At 39.5% G+C, this 26,608-nt stretch overlaps 1 long non-coding RNA gene and 21 other non-coding genes across 22 annotated transcripts; 21 read left to right on the top strand and 1 right to left on the bottom strand.

Annotated features, from left to right (window-relative positions):
• Positions 1-3,921: 3,921 nt before the first annotated feature.
• On the top strand, positions 3,922-3,994 carry TRNAM-CAU (transfer RNA methionine (anticodon CAU)). The gene has a single exon. It is a non-coding gene; the product is annotated as a tRNA-Met (tRNA).
• Positions 3,995-10,849: 6,855 nt separating this feature from the next.
• LOC149685251 (uncharacterized) lies at positions 10,850-13,306 on the bottom strand. Its single transcript, XR_016383984.1, has 3 exons — positions 12,674-13,306; positions 11,882-12,059; positions 10,850-11,812 (listed from the first exon to the last, which is right to left on the bottom strand). It is a non-coding gene; the product is annotated as an uncharacterized LOC149685251 (long non-coding RNA).
• Positions 13,307-16,658: 3,352 nt separating this feature from the next.
• TRNAM-CAU (transfer RNA methionine (anticodon CAU)) lies at positions 16,659-16,731 on the top strand. The gene has a single exon. It is a non-coding gene; the product is annotated as a tRNA-Met (tRNA).
• Positions 16,732-17,216: 485 nt separating this feature from the next.
• TRNAM-CAU (transfer RNA methionine (anticodon CAU)) lies at positions 17,217-17,289 on the top strand. The gene has a single exon. It is a non-coding gene; the product is annotated as a tRNA-Met (tRNA).
• An 882-nt stretch (positions 17,290-18,171) lies between these two features.
• On the top strand, positions 18,172-18,244 carry TRNAM-CAU (transfer RNA methionine (anticodon CAU)). The gene has a single exon. It is a non-coding gene; the product is annotated as a tRNA-Met (tRNA).
• A 67-nt stretch (positions 18,245-18,311) lies between these two features.
• On the top strand, positions 18,312-18,384 carry TRNAM-CAU (transfer RNA methionine (anticodon CAU)). The gene has a single exon. It is a non-coding gene; the product is annotated as a tRNA-Met (tRNA).
• Positions 18,385-18,730: 346 nt separating this feature from the next.
• TRNAM-CAU (transfer RNA methionine (anticodon CAU)) lies at positions 18,731-18,803 on the top strand. The gene has a single exon. It is a non-coding gene; the product is annotated as a tRNA-Met (tRNA).
• A 624-nt stretch (positions 18,804-19,427) lies between these two features.
• Positions 19,428-19,500, top strand: TRNAM-CAU (transfer RNA methionine (anticodon CAU)). The gene has a single exon. It is a non-coding gene; the product is annotated as a tRNA-Met (tRNA).
• Positions 19,501-19,566: 66 nt separating this feature from the next.
• TRNAM-CAU (transfer RNA methionine (anticodon CAU)) lies at positions 19,567-19,639 on the top strand. The gene has a single exon. It is a non-coding gene; the product is annotated as a tRNA-Met (tRNA).
• A 345-nt stretch (positions 19,640-19,984) lies between these two features.
• TRNAM-CAU (transfer RNA methionine (anticodon CAU)) lies at positions 19,985-20,057 on the top strand. The gene has a single exon. It is a non-coding gene; the product is annotated as a tRNA-Met (tRNA).
• Positions 20,058-20,393: 336 nt separating this feature from the next.
• TRNAM-CAU (transfer RNA methionine (anticodon CAU)) lies at positions 20,394-20,466 on the top strand. The gene has a single exon. It is a non-coding gene; the product is annotated as a tRNA-Met (tRNA).
• Positions 20,467-21,208: 742 nt separating this feature from the next.
• TRNAM-CAU (transfer RNA methionine (anticodon CAU)) lies at positions 21,209-21,281 on the top strand. The gene has a single exon. It is a non-coding gene; the product is annotated as a tRNA-Met (tRNA).
• An 894-nt stretch (positions 21,282-22,175) lies between these two features.
• Positions 22,176-22,248, top strand: TRNAM-CAU (transfer RNA methionine (anticodon CAU)). Its single transcript has one exon. It is a non-coding gene; the product is annotated as a tRNA-Met (tRNA).
• Positions 22,249-22,593: 345 nt separating this feature from the next.
• On the top strand, positions 22,594-22,666 carry TRNAM-CAU (transfer RNA methionine (anticodon CAU)). The gene has a single exon. It is a non-coding gene; the product is annotated as a tRNA-Met (tRNA).
• Positions 22,667-22,872: 206 nt separating this feature from the next.
• TRNAM-CAU (transfer RNA methionine (anticodon CAU)) lies at positions 22,873-22,945 on the top strand. Its single transcript has one exon. It is a non-coding gene; the product is annotated as a tRNA-Met (tRNA).
• A 624-nt stretch (positions 22,946-23,569) lies between these two features.
• TRNAM-CAU (transfer RNA methionine (anticodon CAU)) lies at positions 23,570-23,642 on the top strand. Its single transcript has one exon. It is a non-coding gene; the product is annotated as a tRNA-Met (tRNA).
• A 206-nt stretch (positions 23,643-23,848) lies between these two features.
• On the top strand, positions 23,849-23,921 carry TRNAM-CAU (transfer RNA methionine (anticodon CAU)). The gene has a single exon. It is a non-coding gene; the product is annotated as a tRNA-Met (tRNA).
• Positions 23,922-24,545: 624 nt separating this feature from the next.
• TRNAM-CAU (transfer RNA methionine (anticodon CAU)) lies at positions 24,546-24,618 on the top strand. The gene has a single exon. It is a non-coding gene; the product is annotated as a tRNA-Met (tRNA).
• Positions 24,619-24,684: 66 nt separating this feature from the next.
• On the top strand, positions 24,685-24,757 carry TRNAM-CAU (transfer RNA methionine (anticodon CAU)). The gene has a single exon. It is a non-coding gene; the product is annotated as a tRNA-Met (tRNA).
• A 345-nt stretch (positions 24,758-25,102) lies between these two features.
• TRNAM-CAU (transfer RNA methionine (anticodon CAU)) lies at positions 25,103-25,175 on the top strand. Its single transcript has one exon. It is a non-coding gene; the product is annotated as a tRNA-Met (tRNA).
• Positions 25,176-25,381: 206 nt separating this feature from the next.
• TRNAM-CAU (transfer RNA methionine (anticodon CAU)) lies at positions 25,382-25,454 on the top strand. Its single transcript has one exon. It is a non-coding gene; the product is annotated as a tRNA-Met (tRNA).
• Positions 25,455-25,929: 475 nt separating this feature from the next.
• Positions 25,930-26,002, top strand: TRNAM-CAU (transfer RNA methionine (anticodon CAU)). Its single transcript has one exon. It is a non-coding gene; the product is annotated as a tRNA-Met (tRNA).
• The last annotated feature ends 606 nt before the right edge of the window (positions 26,003-26,608 follow it).

Below are 26,608 nucleotides of genomic sequence, written 5' to 3'. Positions count from 1 at the left end.
TGTCCGTGTGTGTGTCTGTTGTTATACCCACTTGACCGCGTTCGCAGTTTCCAAATCGGAGCAAACGTGTTCGCCATTTCCGAACTGCTTTCACAGTCACGGAAATGGCTACTCTATTTGAGTTCTCAGACCACCATCTTCTGGTCTTTGTCCATCCCACACGGACACCAGTCTGTACTTACTGGCTTCTAATCACCACCATCTTTTGGTCTTCGTCCATCCCACATGGACACCAGTCTGTACACACTGGCTTCTAACACCACCATCTTCTGGTCTTTGTTTTTGTCCATTCCACTTGGACACCAGTCTGTATTTACTGGATTCTAACACCACCATCTTCTGGTCATTGTCCATCCCACATGGACACCAGTCTGTACATACTGGCTTCTAGCACCACCATCTTCTGGTCTTTGTTTTTGTCCATCCCACATGGACACCAGTCTGTACTTACTGGCATCTAACACCACCATCTTCTGGTCATTGTCCATCCCACATGGACACCAGTCTGCACACCTGGCTTCTACTCCATCATCATCGTTTGGTTTAAGACATTCGCGGCGATCAGCTAGGGTTACGAGAAACGTCTAGCCCCCCTAGGGTGGGTTGTCCACGATAGGTTTTCGCATTTGCGGTTGTTCTTGCTTTTAACTGTAGTTCGACACCCTTATATACTACCTATTTGAATAAGGCGAAGCAATCGGCGTATGCTTCAATTCAAACGCCAATATTAGTCAAGTCTCTCAAGAATGTTTAATTGTTCTTTTTTAAAACGATGTAACGTTCAATAAGGCGAATAACTAACGAAGAAAATATTAAATATTAATTATATTCATTTTAATATTTAAGATAATCTTGTTTCTCAATTCAAAATTAATACGGAAAGAGTTAAAAAGCAGTCTATGTTTTTGTCTGTGTGTGTCCGTCCGTTGTTACAGTAGTGCGCTGCGTTAGAAGTTCGTTTTGTTTTGATGTGTAAAGGAATCCTACAGAACCATAATATACCTTTTAAAGTGAATATGTGGAAATATTTTTCGTAATTATGATGCATTTAGTACTTTTGTAGCTTTAAAGCTCTATTTCTTTTTGATATTCCAAAGATTTTTTTAATATTATTATTTAAAATGGATGTTTATATATTACCTAAGCTATACTACATCTGTTTATAGCATAATCCTTTCTAAAGTGAATACAAGCACAACGCTACTATGTTGGTCAAATGAACTTTTATTTGTCAATAGGCCTAGTGAACAAAAAAGTAAACGCTTGGGTTTGGATTTCGTTTCTGTAATGCAGAACATTAACGGTTCAGAGTGAGCCGAAAGTTAAGTACACTTTAGGCTTAGATATTATAATCATGGTGGAAATCTGGGCCGCGTTCAGCAGAGCCCAGCGATGTTAGCAGTATCCTACATAACGGGATTTTGTTTTTGAATTTTGACGTCACGGTGGTTAGCGCTTAGCTAGCGCGGTCTTCAAAGAAAATAGTCGGCTCTTTGGATAACGTGACGTAAAACGCGTATTTCTCAGCTTGGCGAAAAAACCATGGAGGAATTAATACAAATAGCTCTATGGGACTATAGCTAATTAATTGGCGTGAAACCAGTTGATCACGCGAGAATTTTAAGAGATATGTTAGTTTCTAATTTTAATTATAAAAGTTGTTATCTATCTCTATAAATATGTTATCATACAATTTTTGTTAAGCCTTGGTACCTTGCACGCTTTATTGCGGTAGCGTCATTTATAAAACGCCGATGACCGGAGAAAAGCTATGACGACAGACCTCACCGGTAAACATTTCCAAAATCCGCTGTCTTTTTTGGTGAGCTCTGCTGAACGCAGCCCAGACCAGTGAAAGGTCTGATCGTAATCGGATAATAGCTTCGTGTTTTCATGCTTTTTATGGTACGCATTTACTTTCAGTGTGTGCATCCACAAATAAGCTTTGGTGTTATGTAACGTTTACAGTCATGTTGACAAACTAAGAAAATCGTTGAGATGAAACGAGAGGATAGTGTTTACATGGCAACCCTGTTGTGTATATGGCTTTGAACATAGAGGGCATACAGTTGAGGAGTAGAAAATATGGTCTTACAAACACGTAAAGGTAATATCCCTCCAAAGTTTTATCTCTTCATTTCCCGTTTTTCCCCCATCGGATGATTTCAATGTGTACAAGTATATCATTATTGGATGTAAAATGTCGTCTGATTTACAGTATATTTGCTATGCTTTGTATACTGCTTTAATATTTTATAATTTTTAACTTAAGAAACATTTCCATATCTGGGTAAATAAGTTTGTAAGTAGTCGTCTTGACTCAGAGAGGTAATATTTTGGTTTTCCCAACTTGTTATTTTTTATTATTATTAATTTATTGATGCACATGTTGATATGCAAAAAATATATTATTTATAATTATTCGTCCCTACTACACGAGTAAAAAGTGCTCGTGCGTAGCAAAGGCCGTACTTATATGTGTAGACGCAGGCAAGGAAATTAAGAAAATGAAAAACATGTTTTTGGCGCTGATTTTCGTAAATAGAATACTCGATTGATAAAGAGGTGACGTGTCATTATGACAACCTCGATAGCGCAGTAGGTAGCCCGTCAGTCTCATAATCTGAAGGTCGTGAGTTCGATCCTCACTCGGCGCTGATTTTCGTAAATAGAATACTTGATTGATATAGAGGTGACGTGTTATTCTAACAGACTCTATAGCGCAGTAGGTAGCCCGTCAGTCTCATAATCTGAAGGTCGTGAGTTCGATCCTCACTCGGGGCATGAGTTTGGCGCCTATTTTCGTTAAAAGAATACTTGATTTATAAAGATGTGAAATGTTTTAATAACAGCCTCGATAGCGCAGTAGTTCTCATAGTCTAAAGGTCGTGTGTTCGATCCTCACTCGGGGCATGAATTTGGCGCTGATTTTCGTTAATAGAATACTTGATTGATAAAGAGGTGACGTGGCATTCTGACAGCCTCGAGAGCGCAGTAGGTAGCGCGTCGGTCTCATAATGTGAAGGTCGTGAGTTCGATCCTCACTCGGGGCATGAATTTGGCGCTGATTTTCGTAAATAGAATACTTGATTGATTAAAAAGGTGACGTGTGATTCTAACAGCCTCGATAGCGCAGTAGTCTCATAATCGCAGGCAAGGAAATTAAGAAAATGAAAAACATGTTTATGGCGCTGATTTTCGTAAATAGAATACTCGATTGATAAAGAGGTGACGTGTCATTATGACAACCTAGATAGCGCAGTAGGTAGCCCGTCAGTCTCATAATCTGAAGGTCGTGAGTTCGATCCTCACTCGGCGCTGATTTTCGTAAATAGAATACTTGATTGATATAGAGGTGACGTGTTATTCTAACAGACTCTATAGCGCAGTAGGTAGCCCGTCAGCCTCATAATCTGAAGGTCGTGAGTTCGATCCTCACTCGGGGCATGAGTTTGGCGCTGATTTTCGTTAAAAGAATACTTGATTGATAAAGAAGTGAATGTTTTAATAACAGCCTCGATAGCGCAGTAGCTTTCATAATCTGAAGGTCGTGTGTTCGATCCTCACTCGGGGCATGACTTTGGCGCTGATTTTCGTAAATAGAATACTTGATTGATAAAGAGGTGACGTGTTATTCAAACAGCCTCGATAGTGCAGTAGGTAGCCCTTCACTCTAATAATCTGAAGGTCGTGAGTTCGATCCTCACTCGGCGCAAGATTTTGGCGCTGATTTTCGTTAATAGAATACTTGATTGATAAAGAGATGAAATGATTAATAACAGTCTCGAGAGCGCAGTAGTTAGCGCGTCAGTCTCATAATGTGAAAGTTTTGAGTTCGATCCTCACTCGGGGCATGACTTTGGCGCTGATTTTCGTAAATAGAATACTTGATTGATAAAGAGGTGACGTGGCATTCTGACAGCCTCGAGAGCGCAGTAGGTAGCGCGTCAGTCTCATAATGTGAAGGTCGTGAGTTCGATCCTCACTCGGGGCATGAATTTGGCGCTGATTTTCGTAAATAGAATACTTGATTGATAACAAGTTGGGAAAACCAAAATATTACCTCTCCGTGTCGAGAAGATTATATAAACAAAATTATCCAATGAAAACACTTTTGCCCTCATCCTTTATATTAATCAAAAATGTCTTGATTAGAATCAAGACCTAAAAAGTATCGATAAGACTGAGGTTATCACTTGACTGAGGTTATCACTTGACTGAAGGATCAGATATTAATTTTTCTTTTAATTGAAACTTAAAGGCATGCTTAAGAAAAAACAACGTTCCATTACCGTTTTCCGTTGAAATAACTTATTTTACAGGTAATCAATTTCAAAAATTTACTTATCTCGGGTTTTCGGGCACAATTCCATTCCCCCAAAACATTTTATCATTACATTAATTACTTTTGAGAGTACGTGTATGACATTGAGTTTTAAAAGGTTCCCTCATTTGTGCCCGGCATGCTTCGCAGTGGATACGTTTTAAAACAATGGCGGAAAATTAAGTAGGGACAGTTAGATTTTTACTCGTGGTTATGAAAAATGATGTAATGTCTAGTGTACTTCAGTCAACAGTCATACTGTTCATTCTCATAGCTCAGGACATGATTAATGCTGCTCACTATTTCTCTCTCTAGTTTCAAACAATGGTTAGAGACCATTCAGTGCCGCAGGTCGCACATGAATATATTTCAACTACAGTTTACATCAATTCTCCGTGGTCGTACTATTAGTGGGTTAAGCACTAATTTGTTCAGAACATGTCTCGAAAGTGTGCTTGTTGTAAGTTTTTAAAGCAGTGTTGCCAATGTGTGGGTAATTTCCTACATCGTGGGAGATTTAGGTTTGGTTTTAAGCTCTGTGGGGAAAAAGTAATATTTTTCCGAAATTAATCAAATGTCGGAATTTTCCTGTTCAAGGGTTAATAGTGCAAAATTTTCAAAAATGCACTAATTTTTAACTGCACAGTTAAAATTAGTGCATTTTCGAAAATTTTATCCGGTTTAATAATTTCAAGCGACATTTTGAAATAAATTCGGTGATTTTAAGTTTGGCACTGAAAAAAAAAGAAAGCATATTTTGAGAATTTTAAAGCTTTATAGCATTTGTACATATTGTCAAAGCCATGCGGAGTGATATTCCATATTAAACTTAGTATGATAAAATAGTCCAGATAAATATGACTGTAAAAAAAGGGGTGTGGGAAATGCGGCAAATTTTTAAAATGGAAGTGGGAACATCCACTTTCTAACATTAGCAACACTGATTTGAAGGTTTTGGTCATGGCTAAACAGACCGCTCATTCAGTTTTTTATTGTTTTAAAGCTTATTTTGACACGTTATCTCTCAAAAGTAACTAATGTAATGATAAAATCAGAAGGGAATAAGAGAGAAGGGACACACTTTATATCTCCATAATGCTTTACACTCGTAACAACAGTCTTACTAACCTCAAATCAACTACCCTTCACTGATTGGCTATCTAACTTCTGCCTTAGCTGTGACGTCACATAAGAAGGTGACGTCTCGGTTGACGTATAAAAAGTAGTTTTGTTTACGACTTTACATTGAAGGAGATGAAAATGGCCGAATTTCATGTTGATAAACGAAATCAAGCTGTGCAATTAAGGGAATTGAGATCATACCAAAATCAGATAATTTGAAGGTAATAAATAGATGAAAACTAATTATTCTGAATTAATATTTAAAAATACAAATTAGTTTCAATAAAATACATACTTGTGGTCATGGTGAGAAATAAGGCGGTGGCACTGGGCCAATGACCAGTTTAAAAATTGCTTTGACCAGTTTATTTATTAAATGCCTGGGGGTCCAGTGGTCACCGTGACCACTTTTTAAATTCCCTTTCTTTAGTAAAAAATTAATTCCCAGTAGTGGGTTATAGAAATTAATCCATTTCAGTGCAGTTCATCAGTATGTAGAAATATTAAGTGGTCATTGACCAGTTTTTGAATTAAAACCCTTGGGCTCTACTGGTCAAATGACCAGTTTAAAAAATTTCCTTATTTCTCACCCTGCTTGAGGTTATAATTACACAAGAACGAAACATCGACAGCCCTAAGCCTTTGGAGAAAGAAAATCTAGCAGACAAATGGGCGGATACCGCGGAGAACTTAAAGAACTATTTTTGCAGTAAATTGGTTAAAAGCTGTGTACTTGCGCAAAGTTTTCGCGGTTTTCTTGAGGTTGGTCGGACTCTCGTTACCAAAGCAGGCTCTAATGTCTCCCTTCTCTCTTATTCCCTTCTGATAAAATGTTTTGGGGGAATGGAATTGTGCCCGAAAACCCGAGATAAGTAAATTTTTGAAATTGATTACCTGTAAAATAAGTTATTTCAACGGAAAACGGTAATGGAACGTTGTTTTTTCTTAAGCATGCCTTTAAGTTTCAATTAAAAGAAAAATTAATATCTGATCCTTCAGTCAAGTGATAACCTCAGTCAAGTGATAACCTCAGTCTTATCGATACTTTTTAGGTCTTGATTCTAATCAAGACATTTTTGATTAATATCTGCTCCTTCAGTCTTCATTTTAATTAAGATTGTTAAGAAACTGTTTTACATTTTCAAAATCTACACTAAGCAGAAACATATATAAAGGGGACCGTAACTTTAGCTCAATCAGTCATTTATTTAGAATGATACTCCAAAAAATAAAAACGTAACTCATTGAAAGTTTCTATTCTTATTGTAATTAACATAATACAATTTTTTACAACCCTTTATTGAAACGCTCCCCTAAAAATTCCACAAATAGGGCCAAATTGACAGTTTTACACAATTTTTTAAAACGCTGATTTATGTCTGTTTAACCTTTAGCTCAAACTTTTCATAAGCCCAATATGAAATTCGGATATCCTTAAAACTTCTCAAAAACGATCCGAGATTATCAATTTCGAACTTTTTTGTAGCATTAACTAACGTCTGTTTGATAAACACAATATAGTCAGGGCAATGCCGACTCAATTTATAAGGGCTACCCTAAAAGTCCACAAAGGTGATCCAAGATTGTTAATACGCCTAAAAAGTGCCCTCTTCAAAATATGTAGCTGGGGAAAAGAGAGCGTGATCGAGTGGGCTATGCTAGTGGGTATTTTGGTAGTAAGTAACGGGGGTTGGGACTCCAGGCATAGCCCGCTCCATCACGCACTCGACAACGCAAAGCAACTCGCGCCAGCGTGGGAAATAAGGCGGTAACACAAGGCAAATGACGAGTTTAAAAATTCCCTGGTACAGCTCAAAAATTAAATCGGAGGGGGGTCAGTGGTCCACGAGACTACTAAAAAATTCAAGGGTAACCAGAGTCCACACATTAAAATTCTAATATTTTAATTATCCACTTCTTCAGCTTAGCAGACGACGTGCTCTGGCCAATTGGTCACGGACCAGTTTATTTATTCCAAGTCAGGAGGGTCTCTGGCCTAATGTCCAGTTTAAAAAAATCCTTATTTTCCACCCAGACTCGCGCTATAGCGCAAACAGCTTGCGACGTGTTGCGCGTGATCGAGTAGGCTATGGTCCGGTCTAAAGAAATCTTCAGCTCAGCGTTGTAAATAAGGTGGTGGCACAGGGAAAATGACCAGTTTAAAAATTAAATCGGAGGGGGAGCAGTGGTCCACAGGACCACTAAGAAAGTTCTAGGGTAACCAGGGTCCAGACATTATCTCAACTATTTTAATTACCCACTTCTTTAGTTAAGCAGACGCCGCGCCCTGGTCAATGGTCCTGGACCAGTTCATTTATTCCAGGGCAGGGGGGTCGCTGGCCCAATGTCTAGTTTTAAAAAAATCCCCATTTCCCACCCTGCTTCAGTTGGGAGTCCTGGAGCTCCTAAAGTCCAGAGATGCATATGACAAGGATTCATTTCTCATAAGCGAGAATGGCCAACTCTGTTGTGTTAGAGATAGCCTGGCAGCCTGGTATTTGTTTACTTCTAAGTCAGCTGGGTTTTCACCTTTAAAAGTTAATACAGCCCTTTGAATTTAAATAACTAGAAATGAGTAATGTTATTAAATGAATGAATCTATTCGTTTGCAGTTGTGTCGTAATGAGAGCAATTAAATATGTGTCTTTGATATTTAGCTCTGATAATTTCAGAAACTTAATAAAAAGTAGTGTTATGTATTTAACCAGAATTTATTTTATTGAAATTTATTAATAAAATTTTATTTAATTAAAAAATTGTAATACTATTTTATGTTTTAAATTTTACAAATAAAATTCAAAACAGTAAACATAGGGTTAAGGTTATATTGTATTATAAATAGCCCGTGGGATTGATTTTAGCTATATCGCAATTAGAGCTCGACATTTTCTATCCATTATCCACAAATTAGTAATTAATTTGAATGAAAATAGGTGGATATCTTTTATTAATTGGGAAATAATGCACACAGTTTACATTTAAATTTTAGAAGTTAATTTATTATTTACTTTGTGTATATAATATTCAGCATTAATTTCACAAAGGAAATAAATTGGTCGCGCTGATATTTACTAGTAAATCAGTCTATCCATGCTTAAATAACGCAGATTGGGGTAATTTTGAAAACTAAAAATTAAACATACTTAAACTTAAAATTAATCAATGAAAGCTGGAAAGTACAAATACTAAATATGAGGCTTTCGTTTAAAACCGTTTTCAAATCAAACAAACGTATAGTTATATCATGACGGCTACCACCAGATGGTTATCTGTAAAATATTTTCCCATGTTATTTCTATGGGAAAATTTCGAGGTTTTCGTCAAAATCTATGATTATTTTTATCGTCAAAATCTATGATTATTTTTATGGAAATGAAAACCACCCTTAGCAACTTTATTTTTTGTAAAATAAACTATTAAATGGATCTCTTTGAAATTTTAACCACATATTTAGGGCCCGAATTGTAGTTCTGTGGAATCTTTTCAAAGCAGTTAATACGATACAAAAAAGTTATAACCAATCAAAAAACCATCCTTATACATTAAAGTCGGTATGAAGTCTTATCTAAGAGAGCTATCGCTCTCCTAGAATATTGTTATTGAAAACCATTTTACTTCGTTGTCCATATTTAAGAAGGACCAGGAATTGGACGTGACTGTCACTTTAGGGCTGGACACGATAATCATCTCCTTTATTCCGACGGGCGGAGATGGATTGTAATGATCCATTCGACTGAGGAAAAATGAACTTGGTTGTTCCAATTTGATAACATGAGATGTCTAATGCCGGCGAATAAGCGTTAAATAATTTGTACTCCAGATTTTAATCATTGTTTCAATGTAATTAAAAAATCGCATACCTTGGAAAAATTTGGCGTATCGTTTATTTCATAAAGCTGATGGAAATTAACAAATTTCCCTTTGTAATGCAGCCTAAAAGTTGTCGACAAAATTGAATTATAATAGAATGTTAACATTGTTTCATAGCAGTCTGCAAGCTGAGATTCGTTTCTGAGAGTTCTTTAACGTTGCGTATGAACTAGGGAAAACGTTATCATGAACTTTCGGTATAAAACAACTAGCGGGGGTGTGCAAAGACAGTTTTTATTAATATCTGCCACTTCAGTCTTAATATGAATTAAAACTGTTTAGAAACTAGTATTTTAAAACGTATACTGAAAAGCAGGCGCTCCATTTAAGTCTTGTGGTGTTGCGCGTATATTAGTTACCACGTTTGAACTAACAAGGCCCTAACCATCTATTATAGAAGTATTTATCTTGATTGCTTCAACGCCCAGTCCAACTCAAATTGCCTTCCCGTCGTTTTCACGTGCAAAGCACAGTGGATGCAATAATACAAATAGATTCCGAAGACTCAGGCTAAAAAATTATTACGTAGACCTGCGTACAAAAACAATCTATACACCTGTGCACAAACATATTCCATAGACCTGCGCTGGGTGACCACATTTCCTAAATTTTATAATTTTTCCTATTTTCGGATGTCTTTCTATTAGTTCCTATAATTTCGATAATTTTCCTATATTTTCCTATTTTTTGAAATTGTAGATATTTTGTGCGCTCTCACTTTTGGTTTTGTTATATATCACCAAAGCTATGGAAGCCTCTAAAAATATTTGTCAGGGAAGTCTGTGATGTTTTAAAGTTATAGCATATGTTTCTAAGATTACGTTCCATAAGTATGACACTTCCTATATTTCGAAATGCTAGAGACTTAATGAGAGCTAGTTCGAGAACGACGCGAGAATTGACTACACACGATTTTCTACTCCATCTTCCTATTTAGTCTGTACTAAGCCTTTGACAGGGCCTCATCAGGCGTCGCTTTACGAGAATCTATGACGTTTCATTTACGTCACTTCGAGACAAGCTCTCAGTTTCCAGTGACAAATTTATGTAACATATCTTACGAAATTATGGTTATAATTAAACCAAAACTCCTTTGTAAATCTTGTCTTATTACTTTCAAAGCATTTGCAACATATATTTTGCTATTTTTTCAAGAGTAGTTCTCTTGTCTTTTCCTGTTTTTTAATTATACACCTATATCTATATAAATCAAAGTCCTGACTGACTGACAGACTGACTGATAATCATCGCCCAGCCCAAACCGCTGGCCCCAGAAGGCTGAAAATTTGGAGGAACGTTACTCGTAAGTAGTAGGCGCGTACTAAGAAAGATTTTTCCAATCCGCCGCCATCTTCATAAATGGCGCCCAGAAATGTAACAAATCTTCTCTTTGTAAGAAAGTCCGTGAGTTTCAACCGATTTCACAAATATTTAGTACACTGGATTCCTTTAACCTATAGACGGGTCTTGGTCTTTCGGGATCGATTTGTTGCCATCATTTTAAATGGCGGCCAGATATTAAAAACCTTTCTTTATAGAATGTCTGCGTGTAAAGTAATAAAAAATGTCCCGACGAGCTGATGGGCGACGCCGAGTGCCTTCGCTCCTAGGATGCTACAAAAATATTAGTCGACTCAGTAAAATGTACCCATACTTGATGGAAGTTCTTACTACACTCAAGCGATGCCGCGGGTAACAGCTAGTCTCCTATAATTTCCTGTAAATCAATTGAAAATTTCCTATTTTCCTATAACTATTACAAGGTTATTTGTGGTCACCCTGAGTGCACAAACATATTTCGTAGATAACATAGACTTGTGAAAACACATGTCATATAATTGTGTACAAACAGATCCCGTAGACTTGTGCACAAACAGATCCCTTAGAATTGTGCAAAAACAGATCCCTTAGAATTGAGCACAAACTGATGTCATAGACTTGCGCACAAAATTATGTCATAGACTTACGCACAAACAGATGTCATAAACTTGTGCAAAAAGAGATGTTATATACCTGTACACAAAACGATTCCATGGACCTCTGCACAAAAACATTCCATACTCCTATGCTCAAAAATATGCTCAAGAATATCGCGTACACCAGTGCACAAAAGTACTGCATATCCATTTGCACAAAAATATCCCGTATCCATTTGCAGAAAAATGTTCTTTAGACCTGTGCACAAACAGATGCAGTGGCCTTTTCAAAGACAGATTCCTTGGCCCTCTGCACAAACCGATTCAGTAGGCTTGTGCACAAAAATATTCCGTAGACCTGTGCACAAAAATATTCCGTAGACCTGTGCACAAACAGATACCGTAGACATGTGCACAAACAGATACCGTAGACATGTGCACAAACAGATTCCGGATACTTGGACACAAACGGAAGTCACAGGGTTGTGCACAAACAGATGTCATAGACTTGCACAAAAAATACATCATAGACTTGCGCAATAAGAGATGTCAAGGATATGTGCACATCAGAATCCACGGACTAGTGCAAAAACAGAAGTCTTAGACTTGTTTACAAACAGAAGTCATAGACCTGTTTCCATAACCATACCCATTTGCACAAAACAATTTCATACCCATTTGCACGAAACCATTCCATACCCATTTGAACAAAACGATTCCATAGACCTGTGCCCAAAGAGATTCCATAAAACAGTGCACAAAAGATTCCCTAGACCTGTGCTCAAAAAAATATGCCGTAGGCCTGTGCACAAACAGATGCCGTACACCTGTAAAGAAACAGATTCCGTAAACCTGTGCACAAACAGATGCCGTGGGCCTGTGTACAAACAGATTCCGGAGATCTGTGCACAGATTCCGTAGCCATGTGCACAAACAAATTGCGTAGACTTGTACACAAGTGGAAGTCACAGGCTTGTGCACAACAGATGTCATAGACATGTTCAAACCAGATTCCATAGTTTTGTGCACAAACAGAAGTCATAGACATATGCACAAAAAACATTCTATAGATTTGTGCACATCAAGTTTCCATAGACCTGTGCACAAAAGATTTCATGGAGATGTGCACAAAATATTTTTTGGAACTGTGCACGAAACATTATATATGCTTGTGTACATAAAGATTCCATAGACCTGTGTACATAAAGATTTCATACCCATAGCACAAAACTATTCCATAACAATTGCACAGAAATATTCCCTAGACCTGCGCACAAAATATTTCATAAAACTGTGCTGTGCACAAAACGATTCCATTGACTTATGCACAAAATATTCTATTGGCTTTTGTATAAACATGTGACATAGACCTGTGTACAAAAATATTCCATGGACCTGTGCACAAAAACATGCCTTGGACCTGTTCAGAAACATTCCATACCCATATATGCTCAAAAATATTCCACACCCATTTGCACAAACATTTTCCGTAGACCCGTGCACAAACAGATGCCGTAGACTAGCGCATAAACAGATTCCATAGATTTGCGCACAAATATATTACGTAGACTCGTGCACAAATAGATTCCACAGACTTGTACACAAACAGAAGTCACACGGTTTTGCACAATCCGATGTTATAGACTTGTGCACAAACAGATGTCATATGCTTGTGTAAAAAACTGATTTCATACTTCCTCAAAAAGAGATGTCATCGACATTTGCACAAGAGATTCCGTAGACTTGTGCACATAAAGATTCTTCAGACTTGTGCACAAACATATTTTGTAGACCTGTACACACAGATACCATAGACTTGTGCAAAAATAGATGTCAAATATTTGTGCAAAAACACATACCTAAGACTTTTGCACAAACTGATGCCATAGACTTGTGCACAATCATATGTCCTAGACCGGTGTACAAAACATTCTATAGATTTGTGCACAAACATGAGTCATATACCTGTACACAAAAATATTCCACGGACTTCTGCACAAAAACATTCCATATACCTGTACACAAAAACATTCCATATACCTGTACACAAAAATAATCCATGGACCTCTGCACAAAAACATTCCATATCCCTATGCTCAAAAATGTTCCTTACCCATTTGCACAAAAATATCACGTTCACCTGTGCACAAAACTATCACGTACACCTATGCACAAAATTATTCGGTATTCATTTTCACAAAAATATTCCATACACCTGTGCACAAAAATACTCCAAATCCATTTTCACCATAATATTCCATACACCTATGCACAAAAATATTCCGTACACCTATGCACAAAAATATTCCGTACACCTGTGAACAAAAACAGTTCGTACACCTATGCACAAAAATTTCCGTACAATTGTGCATAAAAATATTCCGTACACCAATGCATAAAAATATTTCGTACACTTGTGCACAAATAGAATCACAGACTTGTGTACAAAGAAATGTCACAGACTTGCGCAAAAAGAGATGTTATAGACATGTGCACATCAGATTCCATAGAGTTATGCACAAACATTTTCAATGCCCCTATGCTCAAACAGATTTCAAACCCTTATGCTCAAAAAGATTCCATACCCATTTGCACAAAAATAATACGTAGACCCGTGCTCAAAAATATTCCGTAGACCTTTGCTCAGACAGAAGTCACTCGCGTGTGCACAAACAGATGTCATAGACTTGTGAATAAACAGATGTTATAGACTTGTGCACAAAGAGATGTTATAGACTTGTTCACACACAGGTGTTATAGACTTGTTCACAAGCAGGTGTTATAGACTTGTTCACAAGCAGGTGTTATAGACTTGTTCACAAACAGATGATTTAGACTTGTGCACAAACAGATGCTTTAGACTTGTGCACAAACAGATGCTTTAGACTTGTGCACAAACAGATGGAATAGACTTGTGCACAAACAGATGTTTTAGTCTTGTGTACAAACAGATGTTTTAGACTTGTGCACAAACAGATGTTTTAGGCTTGTGTACAAACAGATTTTTTAGACTTGAGCATAAACAAATGTTATTGACTTGCGCAAAAAGAGATGTTTTAGACTTGAGCATAAACAAATGTTATTGACTTGCGCGAAAAGAGATGTCATAGAAATGAGCAAATCAGATTCCATAGACCTGTGCACAAACAGAGGTCGTAGACCTGTGAACAAACAGATGCCGTAGACCTGTGCACAAACAGAAGTCGTAGACCTGTGAACAAACAGATGCCGTAGACCTGTGCACAAACAGAAGTCGTAGACCTGTGAACAAACAGATGCCGTAGACCTGTGCACAAACAGAAGTCGTAGACCTGTGCAAATAAAGATTTTTCACTTGGACACATAAAGATTCTTCAGACTTGTGTGTGCACATAATGATTCTTCAGACTTGTGTGCACATAAAGATTCTTCAGACTTGTGTGCACATAAAGATTCTTCAGACTTGTGTGTATATAAAGATTCTTCAAACTTGTGTGCACATAAAGATTCTTCAAACTTGTACACATAAATATACCATAGACCCATGAACAAAAAATTCCATAGACCTGTGCACAGAAGATTCCATACTCCTATACTCAAAAGGATTCCATGCAGATTTGCACAAAAACATTCCGTAGACCTGTGTAAAACAATATTCCAGAGGCTGTGTAAAACAATATTCCATAGGCCTGTGCACGAAATGATTGCATAGGCCTCTGCACAAAGAGAATTTATACTCCTTTGCACAAAAATATTCTGTAGGTCTGCGCTTAAACAGATTCCGTAGACTTGTACACAAACAGATGTTATAGTTTAGACTCGTGTAAAAATTTAATTACCTATAATTGGTAATTATCTTTAATTGCTTATTTTGTTTAATTAAGTTTAATCTGGACTTCGCAAATAAATTAGTTGGACGCGCAATAGTTATAATGACAATTAAGCTAGCTAATTGCCCTACAAATTTGATTATCCGCAGTAAAACGACGTAAGTCCTAGAATGACTTTCCTTATTACTTAACCCAAGCAAAAAAGTCTTAAGTTCCACAGTTTAAAGGTAAACCACGTAATTCGGAGCAGGTACTTAAAACTATTAAAAACAATACTTAAACTTTGTTTTTCTTAATGAAACAAAAATTGGCGCCCACTTTAAAAATGGGGCTTTCATTTAAGACCGTTTTCAAATCTATCAAACGTATAGTTATTTTTGTAAGGGTAGTTACAAAATGGGTAAGTTTGGAAAATTTCCCATGTTATTTCTATGGAGATTCTCTAGTTTTTCGCCAAAATCTGTGATTAATTTTATGGAAATGAAAACCACCCTTAGCAACTTTATGCTTTATAAAATAAACTATTAGGTGGATCATCTTGAAATTTTTACCACATATTAAGGGCCCGGATTTTAGTTCAGTAGAAAAATTTCGAAACAATAAACTTAATACGAAAAAAGTTAAAACCAATCCAAAAACCTTCCTTATACATTAAAGCCGTCATCAGGCCTTATCTAAGGGAGCTACCGCTCCCTTAGAATATATAGGAGGCAATGAATGAAATATATCACAATTCATGGGCCTTGATAGATATAGGAGGCAATGAAGGAAATATATCGCATGCACGGGCCTTGGTAGATATAGGAGGCAATGAAGGAAATATATCGCATGCACGGGCCTTGGTTGATACAGGAGGCAGTGATAATCTCTCTTTGTACGAGAGGTTTATCTTTAATATTTAAATAAATATAATTATTTTTAATTATATTAATCTTCAATAATTAACATTAATAATAGTTAAATCGTTTAAAAAAAAGTTAAACCTATTATCATCTCAAACTTTGCTAATATTGACGTTTAAAGTGAAGGGTACCCCTCTTGCCCGCTTTCTTCAAATTTTGGGGTATATATACGATTCGATTCCATTATAATAGTAAGGAAAAAGCGCAATTGCGAAAACCTTTGGTGGCGATCCCACCTTAGGGAGGCTAGACGTTTCTCGTAACCCTAGCTGATCGCCGCGTATATCCTAAAACCAAACGATGATAATGGAGTAGAAGCCAATGATACAGATTGGTGTCTATGTGGAATAGACGGAAGACCAGTGGATGGTGGTGTTAGAAGCCAGTGTAAGTGCAGACTGGTGTCAATGTGGGATTGACAAAGAACAGAAAATGGTGGTGATTAGAAGCCAGTAAGAACAGACTGGTGTCCGTGTGGGATGGACAAAGAACAGAAGATGGTGGTGTGAGAACTCAAGTAGAGGAGCCATTTCCGTGACTGTGAAAGCAGTTCGGAGATGGCGAACACGTTTGCTCCGATACGCAAACTGCGAACGCGGTCACGTGGGTGTAACAACAGACAGACACACAGACACACACACAGACACGGCCGTTACAGAACCTCTCCTGGACTACGTCACACGGAGAGGTATAAAGGTGACGTGTGATTCTAACAGCCTCGATAGCGCAGTAGGTAGCCCGTCAGTCTCATAATCTGAAGGTCGTGAGTTCGATCCTCACTCGGCGCAAGATTTTGGCGCTGATTTTCGTTAATAGAATACTTGATTGATAAAGAGATGAAATGATTAATAACAGCCTCGAGAGCGCAGTAGGTAGCGCGTCGGTCTCATAACGTGAAGGTCGTGAGTTCGATCCTCACTCGGGGCATGAATTTGGCGCTGATTTTCGTAAATAGAATAGTTGATTGATATAGAGGTGACGTGTTATTCTGAGAGCCTTGATAGCGCAGTAGGTAGCGCGTCAGTCTCATTATCTGAAGGTTGTGAGTTCGATCCTCACTCGAGTTATGATTTTGGCGCTAATTTTCGTTAATAGAATACTTGATTGATAAAGAGATGAGGTGATTAATAACAGTCTCGATAGCGCAGTAGGTAGCGCGTCAGTATCATAATGTGAAGGTCGTGAGTTCGATCCTCACTCGGGGCATGACTTTGGCGCTGATTTTCGTAAATAGAATACTTGATTGATAAAAAGGTGACGTGTGATTCTAACAGCCTCGATAGCGCAGTAGGTAGCCCGTCAGTCTCATAATCTGAAGGTCGTGAGTTCGATCCTCACTCGGCGCAAGATTTTGGCGCTGATTTTCGTTAATAGAATACTTGATTGATAAAGAGATGAAATGATTAATAACAGCCTCGAGAGCGCAGTAGGTAGCGCGTCGGTCTCATAACGTGAAGGTCGTGAGTTCGATCTTCACTCGGGGCATGAATTTGGCGCTGATTTTCGTAAATAGAATATTTAATTGATATAGAGGTGACGTGTGATTCTGAGAGCCTTGATAGCGCAGGAGGTAGCGCGTCAGTCTCATTATCTGAAGGTTGTGAGTTCGATATTCACTCGAGTTATGATTTTGGCGCTGATTTTCGTTAATAGAATACTTGATTGATAAAGAGATGAGGTGATTAATAACAGCGTCGATAGCGCAGTAGGTAGCGCGTCAGTCTCATAATGTGAAGGTCGTGACTCGGGGCATGACTTTGGCGCTGATTTTCGTAAATAGAATACTTGATTGATAAAGAGGTGACGTGTTATTCTAACAGGCTCTATAGCGCAGTAGGTAGCCCGTCAGTCTCATAATCTGTAGGTCGTGAGGTCGATCCTCACTCGGGGCATGAGTTTGGCGCCTATTTTCGTTAAAAGAATACTTGATTAATAAAGATGTGAAATGTTTTAATAACAGCCTCGATAGCGCAGTAGTTCTCATAATCTGAAGGTCGTGTGTTCGATCTGCACTCGGGGCATGAATTTGGCGCTGATTTTCGTAAATAGAATACTTGATTGATAAAGAGGTGACGTGGCATTCTGACAGCCTCGAGAGCGCAGTAGGTAGCGCGTCAGTCTCATAATGTGAAGGTCGTGAGTTCGATCCTCACTCAGGGCATGAATTTGGCGCTGATTTTCGTAAATAGAATACTTGATTGATAAAAAGGTGACGTGTGATTCTAACCGCCTCGATAGCGCAGTAGGTAGCCCGTCAGTCTCATAATCTGAAGGTCGTGAGTTCGATCCTCACTCGGCGCAAGATTTTGGCGCTGATTTTCGTTAATAGAATACTTGATTGATATAGAGGTGACGTGTTGTTCTGAGAGCCTTGATAGCGCAGTAGGTAGCGCGTCAGTCTCATTATCTGAAGGTCGTGAGTTCGATCCTTACTCGGGGCATGAATTTGGCGCTGATTTTCGTAAATAGAATACTTGATTGATATAGAGGTGACGTGTTATTCTGAGAGCCTTGATAGCGCAGTAGGTAGCGCGTCAGTCTCAATATCTGAAGGTTGTGAGTTCGATCCTCACTCGAGTTATGATTTTGGCGCTGATTTTCGTTAATAGAATACTTGAATGATAAATAGATGAAATGATTAATAACAGCCTCGAGAGCGCAGTAGGTAGCGCGTCAGTCTCATAATGTGAAGGTCGTGAGTTCGATCCTCTCTCAGGGCACGAATTTGGCGCTGATTTTCGTAAATAGAATACTTGATTGATAAAAAGGTGACTTGTGATTCTAACCGCCTCGATAGCGCAGTAGGTAGCCCGTCAGTCTCATAATCTGAAGGTCGTGAGTTCGATCCTCACTCGGCGCAAGATTTTGGCGCTGATTTTCGTTAATAGAATACTTGATTGATAAAGAGATGGAATGATTAAAAACAGCCTCGAGAGCGCAGTAGGTAGCGCGTCAGTCTCATAACGTGAAGGTCGTGAGTTCGATCCTCACTCGGGGCATGAATTTGGCGCTAATTTTCGTAAATAGAATACTTGATTGATATAGAGGTGACGTGTTATTCTGAGAGCCGTGATAGCGCAGTAGGTAGCGCGTCAGTCTCATTATCTGAAGGTTGTGAGTTCGATCCTCACTCGAGTTATGATTTTGGCGCTGATTTTCGTTAATAGAATACTTGATTGATAAAGAGATGAAGTGATTAATAACAGCCTCGATAGCGCAGTAGGTAGCGCTGCAGTCTCATAATGTGAAGGTCGTGAGTTCGATCCTCTTTCGGGGCATGAATTTGGCGCTGATTTTCGTAAATAGAATACTTGATTGATAAAGAGATGAGGTGATTAATAACAGCCTCGAGAGCGCAGTAGGTAGCGCGTCAGTCTCATAATGTGAAGGTCGTGAGTTCGATCCTCACTCGGGGCTTGAATTTGGCGCTGATTTTCGTAAATAGAATACTTGATTGATAAAAAGGTGACGTGTGGTTCTAACAGCCTCGATAGCGCAGTAGGTAGCCCGTCAGTCTCATAATCTGATGGTCGTGAGTTCGATCCTCACTCGGCGCAAGATTTTTGCGCTGATTTTCGTTAATAGAATACTTGATTGTTAAAGAGATGAAATGATTAATAACAGCCTCGAGAGCGCAGTAGGTAGCGCGTCAGTCTCATAATGTGAAGGTCGTGAGTTCGATCCTCACTCGGGGCATGAATTTGGCGCTGATTTTCGTAAATAGAATACTTGATTGATAAAAAGGTGAAATTATTAATAACAGCCTCGAGAGCGCAGTAGGTAGCGCGTCAGTCTCATAACGTGAAGGTCGTGAGTTCGATCCTCACTCGGGGCATGAATTTGGCGCTGATTTTCGTAAATAGAATACTTGATTGATATAGAGGTGACGTGTTATTCTGAGAGCCTTGATAGCGCAGTAGGTAGCGCGTCAGTCTCATTATCTGAAGGTTGTGAGTTCGATCCTCACTCGAGTTATGATTTTGGCGCTGATTTTCGTTAATAGAATACTTGATTGATAAAGAGATGAAGTGATTAATAACAGCCTCGATAGCGCAGTAGGTAGCTCGTCAGTCTCATAATCTGAAGGTCGTGAGTTCGATCCTCACTCGAAGCATGAGTTTGGCGCCTATTTTCGTTAAAAGAATACTTGATTAATAAAGATATGAAATGTTTTAATAACAGCCTTGATAGCGCAGTAGTTCTCATAATCTGAAGGTCGTGTGTTCGATCCTCACTCGGGGCGTGAATTTGACGCTGATTTTCGTAAATAGAATACTTGATTGATAAAGAGGTGACGTGGCATTCTGACAGCCTCGAGAGCGCAGTAGGTAGCGCGTCAGTCTCATAATGTGAAGGTCGTGAGTTCTATCCTCACTCGGGGCATGAATTTGGCGCTGATTTTCGTAAATAGAATACTTGATTGATAAAAAGGTGACGTGTGATTCTAACAGCCTCGATAGCGCAGTAGGTAGCCCGTCAGTCTCATAATCTGAAGGTCGTGAGTTCGATCCTCACTCGGGGCATGAGTTTGGCGCCTATTTTCGTTAAAAGAATACTTGATTAGTAAAGATGTGAAATGTTTTAATAACAGCCTCGATAGCGCAGTAGTTCTCATAATCTGAAGGTCGTGTGTTCGATCCTCACTCGGGGAATGAATTTGGCGCTGATTTTCGTAAATAGAATACTTGATTAATAAAGAGGTGACGTGGCATTCTGACAGCCTCGAGAGCGCAGTAGGTAGCGCGTCAGTCTCATAATGTGAAGGTCGTGAGTTCGATCCTTACTCGGGGCATGAATTTGGCGCTGATTTTCGTAAATAGAATACTTGATTGATATAGAGGTGACGTGTTATTCTGAGAGCCTTGATAGCGCGTCATACTCATTATCTGAAGGTTGTGAGTTCGATCCTCACTGGAGTTATGATTTTGGCGCTGATTTTCGTTAATAGAATACTTGAATGATAAAGAGATGAAATGATTAACAACAGCCTCGAGAGCGCAGTAGGTAGCGCGTCAGTCTCATAATGTGAAGGTCGTGAGTTCGATCCTCACTCAGGGCACGAATTTGGCGCTGATTTTCGTAAATAGAATACTTGATTGATAAAAAGGTGACGTGTGATTCTAACCGCCTCGATAGCGCAGTAGGTAGCCCGTCAGTCTCATAATCTGAAGGTCGTGGGTTCGATCCTCACTCGGCGCAAGATTTTTGCGCTGATTTTCGTTAATAGAATACTTGATTGATAAAGAGATGAAATGATTAATAACAGCCTCGAGAGCGCAGTAGGTAGCGCGTCAGTCTCATAATGTGAAGGTCGTGAGTTCGATCCTCACTCGGGGCATGAATTTGGCGCTGATTTTCGTAAATAGAATACTTGATTGATAAAAAGGTGAAATTATTAATAACAGCCTCGAGAGCGCAGTAGGTAGCGCGTCAGTCTCATAACGTGAAGGTCGTGAGTTCGATCCTCACTCGGGGCATGAATTTGGCGCTGATTTTCGTAAATAGAATACTTGATTGATAAAGAGGTGACGTGCTATTCTAACAGGCTCTATAGCGCAGTAGGTAGCCCGTCAGTCTCATAATCTGAAGGTCGTGAGTTCGATCCTCACTCGAAGCATGAGTTTGGCGCCTATTTTCGTTAAAAGAATACTTGATTAATAAAGATATGAGATGTTTTAATAACAGCCTCGATAGCGTAGTAGTTCTCATAATCTGAAGGTCGTGTGTTCGATCCTCACTCGGGGCGTGAATTTGACGCTGATTTTCGTAAATAGAATACTTGATTGATAAAGAGGTGACGTGGCATTCTGACAGCCTCGAGAGCGCAGTAGGTAGCGCGTCAGTCTCATAATGTGAAGGTCGTGAGTTCTATCCTCACTCGGGGCATGAATTTGGCGCTGATTTTCGTAAATAGAATACTTGATTGATAAAAAGGTGACGTGTTATTCTGAGAGCCTTGATAGCGCAGTAGGTAGCGCGTCAGTCTCATTATCTGAAGGTTGTGAGTTCGATCCTCACTGGAGTTATGATTTTGGCGCTGATTTTCGTTAATAGAATACTTGAATGATAAAGAGATGAAATGATTAATAACAGCCTCTAGAGCGCAGTAGGTAGCGCGTCAGTCTCATAATGTGAAGGTCGTGAGTTCGATCCTCACTCAGGGCACGAATTTGGCGCTGATTTTCGTAAATAGAATACTTGATTGATAAAAAGGTGAAGTGTGATTCTAACCGCCTCGATAGCGCAGTAGGTAGCCCGTCAGTCTCATAATCTGAAGGTCGTGAGTTCGATCCTCACTCGGCGCAAGATTTTGGCGCTGATTTTCGTTAATAGAATACTTGATTGATAAAGAGATGGAATGATTAATAACAGCCTCGAGAGCGCAGTAGGTAGCGCGTCAGTCTCATAACGTGAAGGTCGTGAGTTCGATCCTCACTCGGGGCATGAATTTGGCGCTGATTTTCGTAAATAGAATACTTGATTGATAAAAAGGTGACGTGTGGTTCTAACAGCCTCGATAGCGCAGTAGGTAGCCAGTCAGTCTCATAATCTGAAGGTCGTGAGTTCGATCCTCACTCGGCGCAAGATTTTTGCGCTGATTTTCGTTAATAGAATACTTGATTGATAAAGAGATGAAATGATTAATAACAGCCTCGAGAGCGCAGTAGGTAGCGCGTCAGTCTCATAATGTGAAGGTCGTGAGTTCGATCCTCACTCGGGGCATGAATTTGGCGCTGATTTTCGTAAATAGAATACTTGATTGATAAAAAGGTGAAATTATTAATAACAGCCTCGAGAGCGCAGTGGGTAGCGCGTCAGTCTCATAACGTGAAGGTCGTGAGTTCGATCCTCACTCGGGGCATGAATTTGGCGCTGATTTTCGTAAATAGAATACTTGATTGATAAAAATTTGACGTGTGATTCTAACCGCCTCGATAGCGCAGTAGGTAGCCCGTCAGTCTCATAATCTGAAGGTCGTGAGTTCGATCCTCACTCGGCGCAAGATTTTGGCGCTGATTTTCGTTAATAGAATACTTGATTGATAAAGAGATGGAATGATTAATAACAGCCTCGAGAGCGCAGTAGGTAGCGCGTCAGTCTCATAACGTGAAGGTCGTGAGTTCGATCCTCACTCCGGGCATGAATTTGGCGCTAATTTTCGTAAATAGAATACTTGATTGATATAGAGGTGACGTGTTATTCTGAGAGCCGTGATAGCGCAGTAGGTAGCCCGTCAGTCTCATAATCTGAAGGTCGTGAGTTCGATCCTCACTCGGCGCAAGATTTTGGCGCTGATTTTCGTTAATAGAATACTTGATTGATAAAGAGATGGAATGATTAATAACAGCCTCGAGAGCGCAGTAGGTAGCGCGTCAGTCTCATAACGTGAAGGTCGTGAGTTCGATCCTCACTCGGGGCATGAATTTGGCGCTGATTTTCGTAAATAGAATACTTGATTGATAAAAAGGTGACGTGTGGTTCTAACAGCCTCGATAGCGCAGTAGGTAGCCAGTCAGTCTCATAATCTGAAGGTCGTGAGTTCGATCCTCACTCGGCGCAAGATTTTTGCGCTGATTTTCGTTAATAGAATACTTGATTGATAAAGAGATGAAATGATTAATAACAGCCTCGAGAGCGCAGTAGGTAGCGCGTCAGTCTCATAATGTGAAGGACGTGAGTTCGATCCTCACTCGGGGCATGAATTTGGCGCTGATTTTCGTAAATAGAATACTTGATTGATAAAAAGGTGAAATTATTAATAACAGCCTCGAGAGCGCAGTGGGTAGCGCGTCAGTCTCATAACGTGAAGGTCGTGAGTTCGATCCTCACTCGGGGCATGAATTTGGCGCTGATTTTCGTAAATAGAATACTTGATTGATAAAACGGTGACGTGTGATTCTAACCGCCTCGATAGCGCAGTAGGTAGCCCGTCAGTCTCATAATCTGAAGGTCGTGAGTTCGATCCTCACTCGGCGCAAGATTTTGGCGCTGATTTTCGTTAATAGAATACTTGATTGATAAAGAGATGGAATGATTAATAACAGCCTCGAGAGCGCAGTAGGTAGCGCGTCAGTCTCATAACGTGAAGGTCGTGAGTTCGATCCTCACTCCGGGCATGAATTTGGCGCTAATTTTCGTAAATAGAATACTTGATTGATATAGAGGTGACGTGTTATTCTGAGAGCCGTGATAGCGCAGTAGGTAGCGCGTCAGTCTCATTATCTGAAGGTTGTGAGTTCGATCCTCACTCGAGTTATGATTTTGGCGCTGATTTTCGTTAATAGAATACTTGATTGATAAAGAGATGGAGTGATTAATAACAGCCTCGATAGCGCAGTAGGTAGCGCTGCAGTCTCATAATGTGAAGGTCGTGAGTTCGATCCTCTTTCGGGGCATGAATTTGGCGCTGATTTTCGTAAATAGAATAATTGATTGATAAAGAGATGAGGTGATTAATAACAGCCTCGAGAGCGCAGTAGGTAGCGCGTCAGTCTCATAATGTGAAGGTCGTGAGTTCGATCCTCACTCGGGGCTTGAATTTGGCGCTGATTTTCGTAAATAGAATACTTGATTGATAAAAAGGTGACGGGTGGTTCTAACAGCCTCGATAGCGCAGTAGGTAGCCCGTCAGTCTCATAATCTGAAGGTCGTGAGTTCGATCCTCACTCGGCGCAAGATTTTTGCGCTGATTTTCGTTAATAGAATACTTGATTGTTAAAGAGATGAAATGATTAATAACAGCCTCGAGAGCGCAGTAGGTAGCGCGTCAGTCTCATAATGTGAAGGTCGTGAGTTCGATCCTCACTCGGGGCATGAATTTGGCGCTGATTTTCGTAAATAGAATACTTGATTGATAAAAAGGTGAAATTATTAATAACAGCCTCGAGAGCGCAGTAGGTAGCGCGTCAGTCTCATAACGTGAAGGTCGTGAGTTCGATCCTCACTCGGGGCATCAATTTGGCGCTGATTTTCGTAAATAGAATACTTGATTGATATAGAGGTGACGTGTTATTCTGAGAGCCTTGATAGCGCAGTAGGTAGCGCGTCAGTCTCATTATCTGAAGGTTGTGAGTTCGATCCTCACTCGAGTTATGATTTTGGCGCTGACTTTCGTTAATAGAATACTTGATTGATAAAGAGATGAAATGATTAACAACAGCCTCGAGAGCGCAGTAGGTAGCGCGTCAGTCTCATAATGTGAAGGTCGTGAGTTCGATCCTCACTCGGGGCATGAATTTGGCAATGATTTTCGTAAATAGAATACTTGATTGATATAGAGGTGACGTGTTATTCTGAGAGCCTTGATAGCGCAGTAGGTAGCGCGTCAGTCTCATTATCTGAAAGTTGTGAGTTCGATCCTCACTCGAGATATGATTTTGGCGCTGATTTTCGTTAATAGAATACTTGATTGATAAAGAGATGAAGCGATTAATAACAGCCTCGATAGCGCAGTAGGTAGCGCGTCAGTCTCATAATGTGAAGGTCGTGAGTTCGATCCTCACTCGGGGCATGACTTTGGCGCTGATTTTCGTAAATAGAATACTTGATTGATAAAGAGGTGACGTGCTATTCTAACAGGCTCTATAGCGCAGTAGGTAGCCCGTCAGTCTCATAATCTGAAGGTCGTGAGTTCGATCCTCACTCGAAGCATGAGTTTGGCGCCTATTTTCGTTAAAAGAATACTTGATTAATAAAGATATGAGATGTTTTAATAACAGCCTCGATAGCGCAGTAGTTCTCATAATCTGAAGGTCGTGTGTTCGATCCTCACTCAGGGCGTCAATTTGACGCTGATTTTCGTAAATAGAATACTTGATTGATAAAGAGGTGACGTGGCATTCCGACAGACTCGAGAGCGCAGTAGGTAGCGCGTCAGTCTCATAATGTGAAGGTCGTGAGTTCTATCCTCACTCGGGGCATGAATTTGGCGCTGATTTTCGTAAATAGAATACTTGATTGATAAAAAAAGACGTGTGATTCTAACAGCCTCGATAGCGCAGTAGGTAGCCCGTCAGTCTCATAATCTGAAGGTCGTGAGTTCGATCCTCACTCGGGGCATGAGTTTGGCGCCTATTTTCGTTAAAAGAATACTTGATTAATAAAGATGTGAAATGTTTTAATAACAGCCTCGATAGCGCAGTAGTTCTCATAATCTGAAGGTCGTGTGTTCGATCCTCACTCGGGGAATGAATTTGGCGCTGATTTTCGTAAATAGAATACTTGATTGATAAAGAGGTGACGTGGCATTCTGACAGCCTCGAGAGCGCAGTAGGTAAAGCGTCAGTCTAATAATGTGAAGGTCGTGAGTTCGATCCTTACTCGGGGCATGAATTTGGCGCTGATTTTCGTAAATAGAATACTTGATTGATATAGAGGTGACGTGTTATTCTGAGAGCCTTGATAGCGCAGTAGGTAGCGCGTCAATCTCATTATCTGAAGGTTGTGAGTTCGATCCTCACTCGAGTTATGATTTTGGCGCTGATTTTCGTTAATAGAATACTTGATTGATAAAGAGATGAAAGGATTAATAACAGCCTCGAGAGCGCAGTAGGTAGCGCGTCAGTCTCATAATGTGAAGGTCGTGAGTTCGATCCTTACTCGGGGCATGAATTTGGCGCTGATTTTCGTAAATAGAATACTTGATTGATAAAAAGGTGAAATTAT

The sequence above is a fragment of the Phalangium opilio genome, unplaced genomic scaffold, assembly GCF_054372755.1.
Source record: "Phalangium opilio isolate 3A_F unplaced genomic scaffold, DU_Popi_V2 ptg000032l_1, whole genome shotgun sequence".
In the NCBI taxonomy this organism is placed as follows: domain Eukaryota; kingdom Metazoa; phylum Arthropoda; class Arachnida; order Opiliones; family Phalangiidae; genus Phalangium; species Phalangium opilio.
Note: the sequence above shows the minus strand (reverse complement) of the source record. Positions and strands in the feature narration are given on the sequence as shown.